Source organism: Podarcis raffonei, chromosome 7, assembly GCF_027172205.1.
Source record: "Podarcis raffonei isolate rPodRaf1 chromosome 7, rPodRaf1.pri, whole genome shotgun sequence".
NCBI classification, from domain to species: domain Eukaryota; kingdom Metazoa; phylum Chordata; class Lepidosauria; order Squamata; family Lacertidae; genus Podarcis; species Podarcis raffonei.
This window is the reverse complement of record NC_070608.1, coordinates 32,729,534-32,741,740: the sequence shown is the minus strand read 5'-3', so window position 1 is coordinate 32,741,740 and position 12,207 is coordinate 32,729,534. Positions and strand designations below refer to the sequence as shown.

Below are 12,207 nucleotides of genomic sequence, written 5' to 3'. Positions count from 1 at the left end.
ACTGTCAGGAAGTTCTTCCTAATGTTTAGGTAGAATCTTCTTTCTTGTAGTTTGGATCCATTGCTCCGTGTCCGCTTCTCTGGAGCAGCAGAAAACAACCTTTCTCCCTCCTCTATGTGACATCCTTTTATATATTTGAACATGGCTATCATATCACCCCTTAACCTCCTCTTCTCCAGGCTAAACATGCCCAGCTCCCTTAGCCGTTCCTCATAAGGCATCGTTTCCAGGCCTTTGACCATTTTGGTTGCCCTCCTCTGGACACGTTCCAGTTTGTCAATGTCCTTCTTGAACTGTGGTGCCCAGAACTGGACACAGTACTCCAGGTGAGGTCTGACCAGAGCAGAATACAGTGGCACTATTACTTCCCTTGATCTAGATGCTATACTCCTATTGATGCAGCCCAGAATTGCATTGGCTTTTTTAGCTGCCGCGTCACACTGTTGGCTCATGTCAAGTTTGTGGTCAACCAAGACTCCTAGATCCTTTTCACATGTAGTGCTCTCAAGCCAGGTGTCACCCATCTTGTATTTGTGCCTCTCATTTTTTTTGCCCAAGTGCAATACTTTACATTTCTCCCTGTTAAAATTCATCTTGTTTGTTTTGGCCCAGTTCTCTAATCTGTCAAGGTCGTTTTGAAGTGTGATCCTGTCCTCTGGGGTGTTAGCCACCCCTCCCAGTTTGGTGTCATCTGCAAATTTGATCAGGATGCCCTTGAGTCCATCATCCAAGTCGTTGATAAAGATGTTGAATAAGACCGGGCCCAAGACAGAACCCTGTGGCACCCCACTAGTCACTCTTCTCCAGGATGAAGAGGAACCATTGATGAGCACCCTTTGGGTTCGGTCAGTCAGCCAGTTACAAATCCACTGAGTGGTAGCATAGTCAAGACCGCATTTTACCAGCTTCTTTACAAGAATATCATGGGGCACCTTGTCAAATGCCTTGCTGAAATCAAGGTAGGCTACATCCACTGCGTTCCCTTCATCTACCAGGCTTGTAATTCTGTCAAAAAACGAGATCAGGTTAGTCTGACATGATTTATTTTTCAGAAATCCATGCTGACTATTGGTGATCACAGCATTCCTTTCTAGGTGCTCACAGACTGTTTGCTTAATGATCTGCTCCAGAATCTTCCCTGGTATTGATGTCAGACTGACTGGGCGGTAATTATTTGGGTCCTCTCTTTCCCCCTTTTTGAAAATAGGGACTTGATAACTGGCAGCAGGCAAATGTTGAAAGCATGGTGTTCTTTGCTAGAGATGTCATGATGTGCATATATTTACATGTCAAGGCCCCATGACATTCTCCAGGGATTAAAAAACTAGACAATACATGGTATTTTGGTTTTATGGGATTAAATAAGGCCACAGTTTTATTGGTTACAGATGTGAAGGTTTTGGCCATGGGCATTGGGATAAGCTACCCGAATACCACTCCAGCCCCTCTGCTGGCAGTGTCTCTAAGGGTAAAGCCAACTGGAAGAGATTCTCTATGACCTATATCAAATTGGGGCATCCCCCAAATGGTCCCTGTTGGAGGAGTGGTATGGCCTAGCCTCCGTCTCAGCGTCGGACAGTAGCCACTTCTCCCAGATCCTTTTAACAGGATACCCTTACTCGTGAAGAGTCAGGCAGAGGCTACAATCTCCCCTCCATCCAAGATCTAAACTTACCCAATGCCTGTCTGCCTCACAAAGTTGTGACAATTGCTATGAGGTTGGCAAAAACCAGTTGGCTGGTGCCAATTTGCAAAATGGGGAAATTCCCACCAGCAAAGAAAATAGAGGCCAATTGGCCTGGTAGGCCCACAGTATATCCTGGCCCTGGGAGAGGGGCCAAGTGCTACCATTGGACAGTTGGTCCCACACCCAGGGAACGCCCGCAAAGTCCTACCACCTTTGGCCAATTTGGCAACAGACAGGCAATCTGGCCTGCCATTTGCCGGTTCACTAAAACAGCCCAGGACCCGCCCACAAAACTGCCTGTCCTAGAAGGCCAACAGACTTCCCAGGACTCGCATGACTGATCCAGGACCTGGGGTGTTCATGGGCATCTTAAATCACATTTTACCAAAAACTCGGGGGGGGGGAGTGGGAAAGGCTAACCATAACATTCCTCTTCCTTATTTCACAAACAAATGATCAACATCAATGGGAGCTGCTTTTTCTCTGAGGTCAGTTCTGAATCAGTACCATGAAGCCATGTTAAAGAGCAAAAAATGTGTTCATTGAAACGTAAGACCTCACAGTGCTCTTGTATGGTATCCCTGTGTGGTGTGGTGTGGTGTGGTGTGGTATGATATGTATGGCATGTGTGTTCTCTGTCTTGAAAATTCCACCATATTCAAAGCCTTGTATTTTCTAAGGGTATCCCATTCTGCCAGTACAACCGTTCCACAGCCCACCCCCATACAAGTGGGTGGCAGTGATGCCAGTATCAGGAGGACAGCTATGTGACACTCTGCAGCCAGCCAGCCATGCTGCTTCTGCATATGCTGATACCAGAAATCACTGCTTAGCTCACAATTAACCTTTGTGTCATATGAATGGAAAAGGGAGCAGAGTGGGCTGAATCCTTCACACAGCTGGACTGTCCAGCACAGTTGTGTATCAGGTGTCCATCTAATCCCTTCTGGGGAGCACATTATATGTTGTAGCTTTCACATATTTATAGTAATGAATATGCAATCCTTTTAATTACATTCTCACATTAAAGAATTGCACTCCTATACTTGTTAACTTTTCTCACTGATTCCTTTTCTTGTTAAAAAAAACTATATTGCAAGAAAATCCAACACAGACTTTCTATTTTCGAGACAGCATCTCAACTTCACACCTAACTATGCAGATTTAAATAGAGACCTATTGATGTTCAGAAACAGCTGGTATAGCCAGACAACTCTGTGTTGTAGCCATTAAAGGACAGTCAACTGTAGGGTGACAGGACTGTGAGAGCCAAGGTGAGTCACCTTATCAACATTTGACTTGCCTCCATAAATACAATCCGTTATTCCAAAAATCATATTCCATCCCACAGCACAGGGGGGGAAAACCTCTTTTTGTTGTTGTTTCATATCCTGTTCTAATTTACTAATTTAAGTCTGACTGAGTACTACTGCGATGTGAGGGGTTATATTGCTTTGGCTAATAGGTCATCTTCATTTTATGTATGTTTTATGTGTGTTAAACAACTTTATATATGGAAGGATTTTATATCTACAATCTATAGCATACAAAGATGATCCTCTGGGAACAGCCAAATGGGTTCCATTTCTTATTTCAGTTTACTCAGAGAAAGCTGATGTACCCATCCTATTATTACAACGAGTATCAATAAAAATGCGAAAACAAAACATAAGAGGCTACTGTCCATTTAGAAGAAGCTTTATCAGCATCTACTCTGCTCCCTTCAGGGGAAAAAAGTAGTTCTGCACAAGACCCTGTGGTGCTAGTTGGGAGAATGATTTTGATTTTACGGCACTGTTTCTATTGCAGTAAACGTCTGCCTTCATGAGTCGATGTAACTCCAGTACCCATTTCTTTTTAGTCAGATTGGATAATGATATAGTTATGGCCACCAGCTTAGATAGCTTTAAAAGAAGATTAAACAAATCTATGGAGGATATGGCTTTCAGTGGCTACTAGGCACAATGGCTATGTTGTACCTCCATTGCCAGAGGTTTTATATGCCTCTGAATACCAGTTACTGAAAATCACAAGTACGAAGATCACTGTTGCACTCAGATCCTCCTTGCATGTTTCCCATAGGCTTCTGGTTGGCTACTGTGAGAACAGGATTCTGAACTAAAGGGGTCTTTGGCATGATCCAGCAGGGCTGTTATTATTTTCTTAATGCATCACAGTTTGATAGCCAGGAGTATGTGCATCCAGTTCTAAAAGAAAATACAAATTATCTGCAAATGAGATGGGAATCATAATGAAGGATGAAAACCGTATCAGTTTGTATTTGTCTTTCCAACCCCTGATGGCTTGTTGATCAACCTGGCACCTCCTTACAGCTTCTAAGATGTCATCAAACCTCAGCCTTAATTTTCAAGTTGTTCTTTGTAACTATGAAGTCCAGAAACTCAGGGATAGCTAGAGCAAAGTATCAGGGGTATCAGTGTTGCTTGTTTTCCCAGTTACCCATTTCAATGTGAATCTGTTTTTATTTCATATTTCCAGGCTTCTAAGCATGGGAGAAATCCCAAAACATGCTCTTATATTAGAGTCCTTGGCTGATTGGGCAAAAAGAAGAGCAGGGTGCAAGGAGCTAGTACAGACCAGATACTAACTGACCTAGCCCCCCAAATGCAAAGAGAATGCCTGCCCTTTGTTCTGGGAGCTAATTTAGAAAAATACTATATGTAAATTTTTTAGGACAAACATGAACTACACTTCCTTTTATTTCAGGGTGGTGTAAAGACCAAAGGCATCAAAAAGTATGGGAAACACTGTTTTGGGGCTGAGAATGTTGAGAGCTGAAGAGCAGTGGCCCAGACTCTGTAGGCATACAGTCCGCATGCTGCTGCATATGCTTGTAAACATGTGCAGCCAATGCTTTCACACATACTGGGTAACAAATGTTCTACGGTTTAATCCCAAGGGTCTGAGGGACTGAAGCTCACAGCGCTTAAATACTAATATGCTAATCCCAACCTCTGGTTCCAAGAGGTTAATATGTTGTTTCGGTTTTAGTGATTCATTCTGGATAAGGCGGAATCATACATTAGTCCAAAATTGATTTATTCATTTAAGCCTTTGGTAGAGGAGGAGACGTGAAAAATGCACCTCATTTTTAAAACTCAGGCTGATAAGCAAATAATTTAAGTAATTTATCAAGTTCCAAAATATAGAAATGAAATGCAGGAGAAAAATAAATAGGAGTAAATGTGTGTGTCCTGACTCATGCCTGGAAAATGAATGGGATGGAAGAAAAGCAGCAATATATTTGCATAAAAGGAGGTTTTTGCATCCTCATTCTGAGGTTGAATTCATCAGGATATTCTGCTTCATTTAAGTAAAGAAGGTACACAAGTTCCCATTTAGTCCTGTGCCATATTAGAAATTAGACCTTTTCTGCTGCGTAACTTTGACCGAGAAGGTTGTGTTCACATCTGCTTCACGCTAATGACACGGGGTTGGGGCCAGTCTATGCTTAGTCATACTTAAACATAGATGCATTAAAACATAAATCTTCTTGATTTCAATGGGCCTACTCTAAGTATGTGTGGTAGACCTGAATCCAGTCCATCATATTTTGATGACCAAGTGTGAATGGAAGAAATCCAACATTGAAATTGTATCACATATTCAGCTTCTCAGTGCTACGTACAGCTTATTCTGTGGAATAAAACTCACTCGTGAGGACTACAGTATTTGGAAACTGTATTCTCGCCTGCTATGTGGTTTTATGCATGTGAAAGTTTCTTATCCAAATCAAGCTGCTTTGAAACTGAATATCCGCAGAAGTTGCTTTATGTCTTGTTGAATTATATATCGTTGCCCCCACCGCCGCCCAAATCATTCATAAAAAGCGCTATTCAAAATCTTACACACTCCACATGTGCTTTTCTTTGACACAATTTTGTTTGTTTGTTTGTTTGTTTGTTTCATTCATTCATTTCTATACCACGCTTTGGCTCATACTATAAAATGAATACAAACCATTAAAAGAAAAAACAAGGCAGCAAAACTGAAAGAAGAAATAAAGCTAGCAAATGTTCTGTTTGTGCTATTAACTTTACTCCTCATTTGCATTTAAGTAATTAGTAATATAAAATTCATTTCACACATAGTACACATTTTCACAGCTCACCATGAGAGGGACATCCTTAGCATTCGCATTTTGCATATGGGCAACTGATGAGAGCCATCCAAGAAAGGCAGAAAGGAGCTAGGATTTGAGCATCCTTCTTCCCATGGGTCTACCTTGGGCTCTGCTTCCTTCCATAAATGGAAGGAGCCCTTCCACTTGTGGAGGGGCAAGTCTTCACCCAACCAAGAGAAAATAAAATAGCTATCCCAGTGGACCCCATATCAAGAACTATTAGAGTATGACAGCCGTGCCTTTTCAAGAAGCTACCCTTTTTGCCGCACAAAAAATGAACCTCTTTTCAGGTAGAATCTAAATGTCATTGTTCACAGCATTCATAGCTATTGGTCTGCTTGTGAATATCCAGCAACCTTCACCTGGAATATAGGAATATTTGAATTAATGGCCACATCAGTTTAGGAGTATGGCTGTTTCTAGTTACTAATTGGTGATGAGCTTGGAAACCTTTCATCACAGAAGCTACAAAGACATGCCCTTGGTAACATCATTAGAAGTTCTTAGGACTTAAAACCTAAATGAGGCATGCAGTAAGATGCCAATTAGTAAAACAGTTTCACAAACCCGGCAATATGGAGAAAATGAAAGGTAAGCCACCCTAAGCTTTTCAATAACCTCTGGCAACCTTCCAAATGCAAAAGAAAGCCCCAAGTCCATTGGCTCATCTAGCTCAGTGTTGTTGACACTGGCAGGCAGCAGCTCTGCACAGGTGGTCCCCAAGCCTTACAAAGAAGGCTGGGGATGAACCTAGAAGCTTTTCATGCAAAACCTGTTCTCTCCCACTGAACCACGACCATTCCAAAGATGGAGCCACATATGATAGGGGTGAGAAGAATATAGCCTGGAATGTACTGATGGATCTCTAGGTGATTTGCAGATCACCAAAGATGTCTGGCTCCCAGTTGTTTGACAGTAGCAACAACAAAATGGCACATCCACACCACATTAAGCTGCTGAAGTGAAGAAAACTTGGGGTAACCAGAAATAAATTTTGCTTATGGGAGAACTGTGAGCTCAACGCAGATCTGTCACTCAGTAGAAGTCCCTGTGTTCAAAGGCCCCATGGGCTGTACTCAAAACAGTGCTAAACGGAATATTCCATTAGTGGCAGAATTTCTCCTTGCACAGCAGAAGGTTCAGCCTCTTTCCTCCCACTGCTCACCCCTTAAATCTGTTCTGGGGATTTCCCCAATCCTCTCAAGCAGATTTTGGGAGAGCACAGGGGGAGGAGAGGAAAGGAAATCCCATTGGGCATGTGGAACCTGTTCCACTTGCAGTTATTTAGTTGAATACCACACTTAGTACTTTTAATTCAAAGTTTGACCAAACTGCGGGAGGCAGTTGAAGTCAGGAGTGCCTGGCGTGCTCTGGTCCATGGGGTCACGAAGAGTTGGTCACGACTAAACAACAACAATATGTCATTTGTCCCTGACTCCAATCAGTGGCTATCTGGGTCTAGTAAAACATAAAGTAGATCCCTCAAGCCCTCTCCTGACTTGTGGTTTACAGTCACATACACACCTGAAAGAAGACTGTGGCACACACACACTCCCTGGTCAGATGAATGTTCTCCAATATAATCGTTCCAGGAAACAAATACTAGTTCAGTTCAGATATCAAAAGGGTGCAGAGAAGGGCAGCCCAAATGATCAGGGGCTTGGAAGAAGAGGATGAAATATTTGTGGCTTTTACAGTTTAGAACAAAATGAGGCGGGGGGAAAGTGGATACAGAGAAGTTTCCCCCCCCTTCTCATACATCTGGAGCTTTGGAGTCATCCCATGAGACTCACAGGCAGTAGTTTGAGGACATAGAAAAAGGAGATACCATTTTATACAATGCATGATTTGTTGAATTCCTGCTTCCAGAAGTAGTGATGGCCACTAGCCTAGACGCCTTTAAAAGCAGATCAGACAGATTCATGGAGGATGAAGCAATCGATGGCTGTTAGTTATGGTGGCAACATGGAACGTTTGTGTTCAGAGGCAATATAAGTCTGAATAGCATTTGCTGAATCGCATTTGCTGAACAACATTGAGGGAGGGCTCTTGCCTTTGTGCCCTTGCTGTGAGCTTCCAAGAAGCATCTGGTTGGTGTCCATAGCAAACAGAATGATGCATAGTGTGGTGTAGTGGTTAGAATGCTGGACTGGGACCTGGGAGATCAGGGTTCAAATCCCCACTTACTTAGCCAACAAGCTCACTTTGTCGACTTGGGCCAGTCACCATCGCTCAACCTACATTGCAGGGTTGTTGTGAGGATAAATCATGGAGAATCTTGTGTGCTGCCTGGAGCTCCTTAGAGGAAAAGTGGGATATAAATATAATAAATAAAACTAGCTCAGGATTAGCAAACACGGTGCTGATGTTGTTGAATTGCAACTCACATCATCTCTGACCCTTGGCCATGCTGGCTGGGGCTAATGGGAGTTGGAATCCAACAGCATCTGAATGACACCATGTTGGCTGCCTCTTCATAAAATAGACCTTTGGTCAAAAACAGTAAGACCCTTTGTATATATATGTCTTTTATTCTAAACCCTCCTACACCTTATTAGGCCCCCTCAAAGACAAAAGAAGAGAAGAAATCAGAAGTCTTGCATGTTAACCATCTTTTCTGCTGCATACATGCTTATTTTCATAAAGTTTTCTTCATCCTGTAATTACAGTTCTTCACAATGACTGGTCAAAAACTGAAAAATAAAAAAAGAATGCTTTTATGAGCTTTCCTGACCAGTGCTTTATCTTCTTGTCATTATGCTTCCAGATATCTTAAGTAGCATTTAATGATAAGTCACAATATTTTCATAAAGGAGCATTTCATATAGAGCTGCTAGTCTTGCATAACCACTGGGTGCAGAAATGCAACAAACATCTTCCCAAGGTCCCTGTCTGAATGAAGGACTAGGAACTTTTGTCATTGTCGATAGGCGCTGGCAGTCAAAATAAATAAATGTATTATAAACTCATCCTCAACAGACTTGGCTGTCTTAAAATGTAAGTATAACAAAAGGGTTGTTTCTAAAGACTAATAGTGATTCTTGTGACTATTGGAATATTTATTAAGTCTGTTTTTATCCGATGACCTTGTCTTGCACTGATTTAGTCACTACTGCTACTGTTTCACACTCTTAAGTGCCAGCAGTGTTCTAGGTACTGTAAGGTAGATAAAGGTAAAGGACCTTTGGGCAGTTAAGTCCAGTCAAAGGCAACTATGGCGTGCAGTGCTTATCTCGCTTTTCAGACAGAGGGAGCCAGTGTTTGTCCACAGACAGCTTTCCAGGTCATGTGGCCAGCATGTCTAAACTGCTTCTGGTGTAATGGAATACCTTTGGCTCGACTTAACCATCCAGGGGTCCTTTACACACACACACACACAGAGAGAGAGAGAGAGAGAGAGAGAGAGAGAGAGAGAGAGCGCCACTGCAGACATTACTCTGTAGAAAATGCATCTCTGCCACAGGATCAATGCACAGCATGGAATCATTGCCTCCTTATTGCATGCACACATTGTCAGGCATGTAATGGTGAAGTGCAAATAGGCACTGCATTTTCATGTTTGCACACAGAATGGTTTCCTCTGTGTGTGTTTAAAAGTAAGCAATGGCTCTCAAATGAATTGTGCTGAAATGACTGGAGAGGGGAAAGATGGCACTAGAGGAGACTACCATAAAGTAGTCTGGAAAAGGCAGATGCTGAAAAGGAAGAAGAGTATTAGGAGAATTTATTATCTCCATGGACACCTCCAAAATGTCAAAGGAGCCAAGAAGTAAAGCAAGGATCTTCAGCTTGCACGTACTCTCTGTAGTTGCAGCTAGGAGGCCTGTGGCACAGGAGAATATGCTACAGTTAGCTTTATTCAACAAGGAATACAGCTGTTGCTGAATATATGTTAGATATCTATATATACATTATTGCAATTACAGTGTTAAAAAGAGGCCATAGTGGTCTCCAGGATGAGAGGCCAGGATGGTATAATAGAGACATCTGCTGGTAGAAACAGGGAAACTTTCTTGGAAGCCACCATAGGGTTTACTTGTGAGATCACCTTTACTATGGTAATGACACTCCTGTTGGTGACAGGCTCAGTGTAACACCAGTACATTTAGATGCAATGTACAAATCCTCAGACTTGCTCTTCTGAAACAATGAGATCTCTTTTTTCTTCAAGGTGAGCATCACCAGGCCATGAAAAATGCAGTGTGTGTAACCATAAACATGTAGAAGGATATAGATTTAGCAATGCATAAACATTTCACAGTGTCTAAGTTCAGATAGTATGCATTGTTTCATTTAGTCATTGACTGAAATGGCTTTAGAAATATTTGCAAAATACTTTAGGTCAGAAAATAGCTTGTGACAGCTGAACTGATAGGCTAAAATATTAGGTTTATGGTCCAGTGACATTAGGATAATGTGCTGAATATAGTGTTTCATATGAATACTAAACATAAAATAGATATGATCTCAACAAAAGGCAAGGCAATAAGAACTAAACTGCACAGTCAACAGGATCACGGGGTACCTTACATTGAGTTAGTACCATTTCAGACTGCAGATGTGGAATAGTATCTTTGAATACTCCTCCATATAAAGGCTATTCAGTTTTAGCCTAATGTTCCCCTTAATATGAAAGGATAACCACCCTAAAGCATCTTCCTAACTACATCTGCATGTTCCATAGCCACCGGCCTTAAAAGGTACCATCCTAGTCAGAAACTACTTGCCAATTGCTGACCAGCTATATATCATTTCAAATATACTAACCAGGAATGACTGGTAGAGTGGGGCAGTGCCATAGAGGCATCCTGCCTTTCTGTACAAAACTATGCATATGTACTCAGAAGTACCGGTAATTTATATTGTGTTTATTGGAGCATACTCTTGCTAAGTGTGCTTAGGATTGCAGTCTTTTAATATGGACTGGAAGCTTGAAGTTAACTTTAAGTATTGTCGGCCAGGCAGAAGAATCAGCCAAGTGTAGATCAGGAAAATAATGGTGGAGTTTTGTAGCTATCATACTTTTAAAATGTAGTTGAACAAGGAAACCTGTCTGACAGATAATGACACATATTCATTTAGGACAGGTTCAAGCGTAGTGTGCCTATTATTATGCATCTGTCGGGGCTAACAATAGACAGAGATGACAAAAATGAATGTTGATTTATGAAACCTTGAACTAAATGGGAGCGTGAGTGTAAAATAAGAATAAAGAGAAAATTCAAAGCCCAAGATTCAAATGATAAACTAAAGCTGTATTAATAGTGCCTATAGCAGACTAAGTATAGTAGAGCTGGGGTGATACAGTGGATTGAAAGTTCTCATGTCAGATGTGGGAATTTGGATAGATAAAAGTATTTATGGTCCAGTAGTGTCTATGTCATATTGCACCATACTCTGAAATAGTATGGGGAAACAGTTCTATGTTTTTTTTGGGGGGGAGGGGTACAAAAACATCATGTACCTCTGCAGCATTATCAACATTTCCTCATATTTGGGAGCAGTTTACAGCTGTACAGATTCTAGAATGGATCTAAACAAACAAACAAGACCTCGTCACACATAATCAAAATCACACTACTGCACAAAGTTTTCCTCAGAGCTCTGCAATCATACTTCACTCCTTTGGAAATCAACTATGCACAACAAACTTCCAGTGGATTGGGACCATTAGGTTGTCTCCAGTGTTGGTCCTACTTAGAGTAGACCCATTGAACTGAGGGGCCTAATTTAGTCATGCACTTTAATTACAGTGGGCCTAGGATTAACATTCGCTACAACCAAATGGTTTGAGACAACTTTTTCTTTAGGCAACAACCTATCAACCAAAAGTTAAGAATGCACATTATTTTATCACCAATCTATAGCTGGCAATGGTTGCCTGTCGCAAAGCTTATAACACTACAGCTTTTTTATTTTTTAAAAAATCAGCAAATATTATATTAAAAATGGAGGGAGTGACTGCTTGTAATTGCTTATAATAATTTATTACATATATTCTGCCCAGTGCTCTTTTTAAATTATTTATGTGATGTTTTTAAGCTTGCATTTTACTAATTTCCTGCTGCCAGTGTGGTATTTAGCATCTAATTTTCAATTGCTGCTATGGCATTTGGCATCAAGTTCTAATAAAGCTACTGGAGAAGCACACATTGGACTTAATAGGCTTTAGCATGGTTCCCAAGTTGTTCAAATGAGATGACTTATCTTGCACATTAAGTACCTCCTGTTCATTTATCATAATGCCATTGATTTTATGTCTAGACAGCCTCCCATTCTTCAACAAAATAAAAATTACCTCATCTGACTTAATATTTCACCATAATATTGATGATGCATACTTCCAGTGTTCATAATCCTGCTGCCATAAGTTGAC

The 12,207-nt window shown here is 41.3% G+C and overlaps 1 protein-coding gene across 2 annotated transcripts in view; it reads left to right on the top strand.

Moving 5' to 3' along the window:
* The window catches only part of KCNB2 (potassium voltage-gated channel subfamily B member 2), a 240,545-nt gene that overhangs the window by 214,502 nt on the left and 13,836 nt on the right, over positions 1-12,207 (top strand). The window lies entirely within an intron of this gene.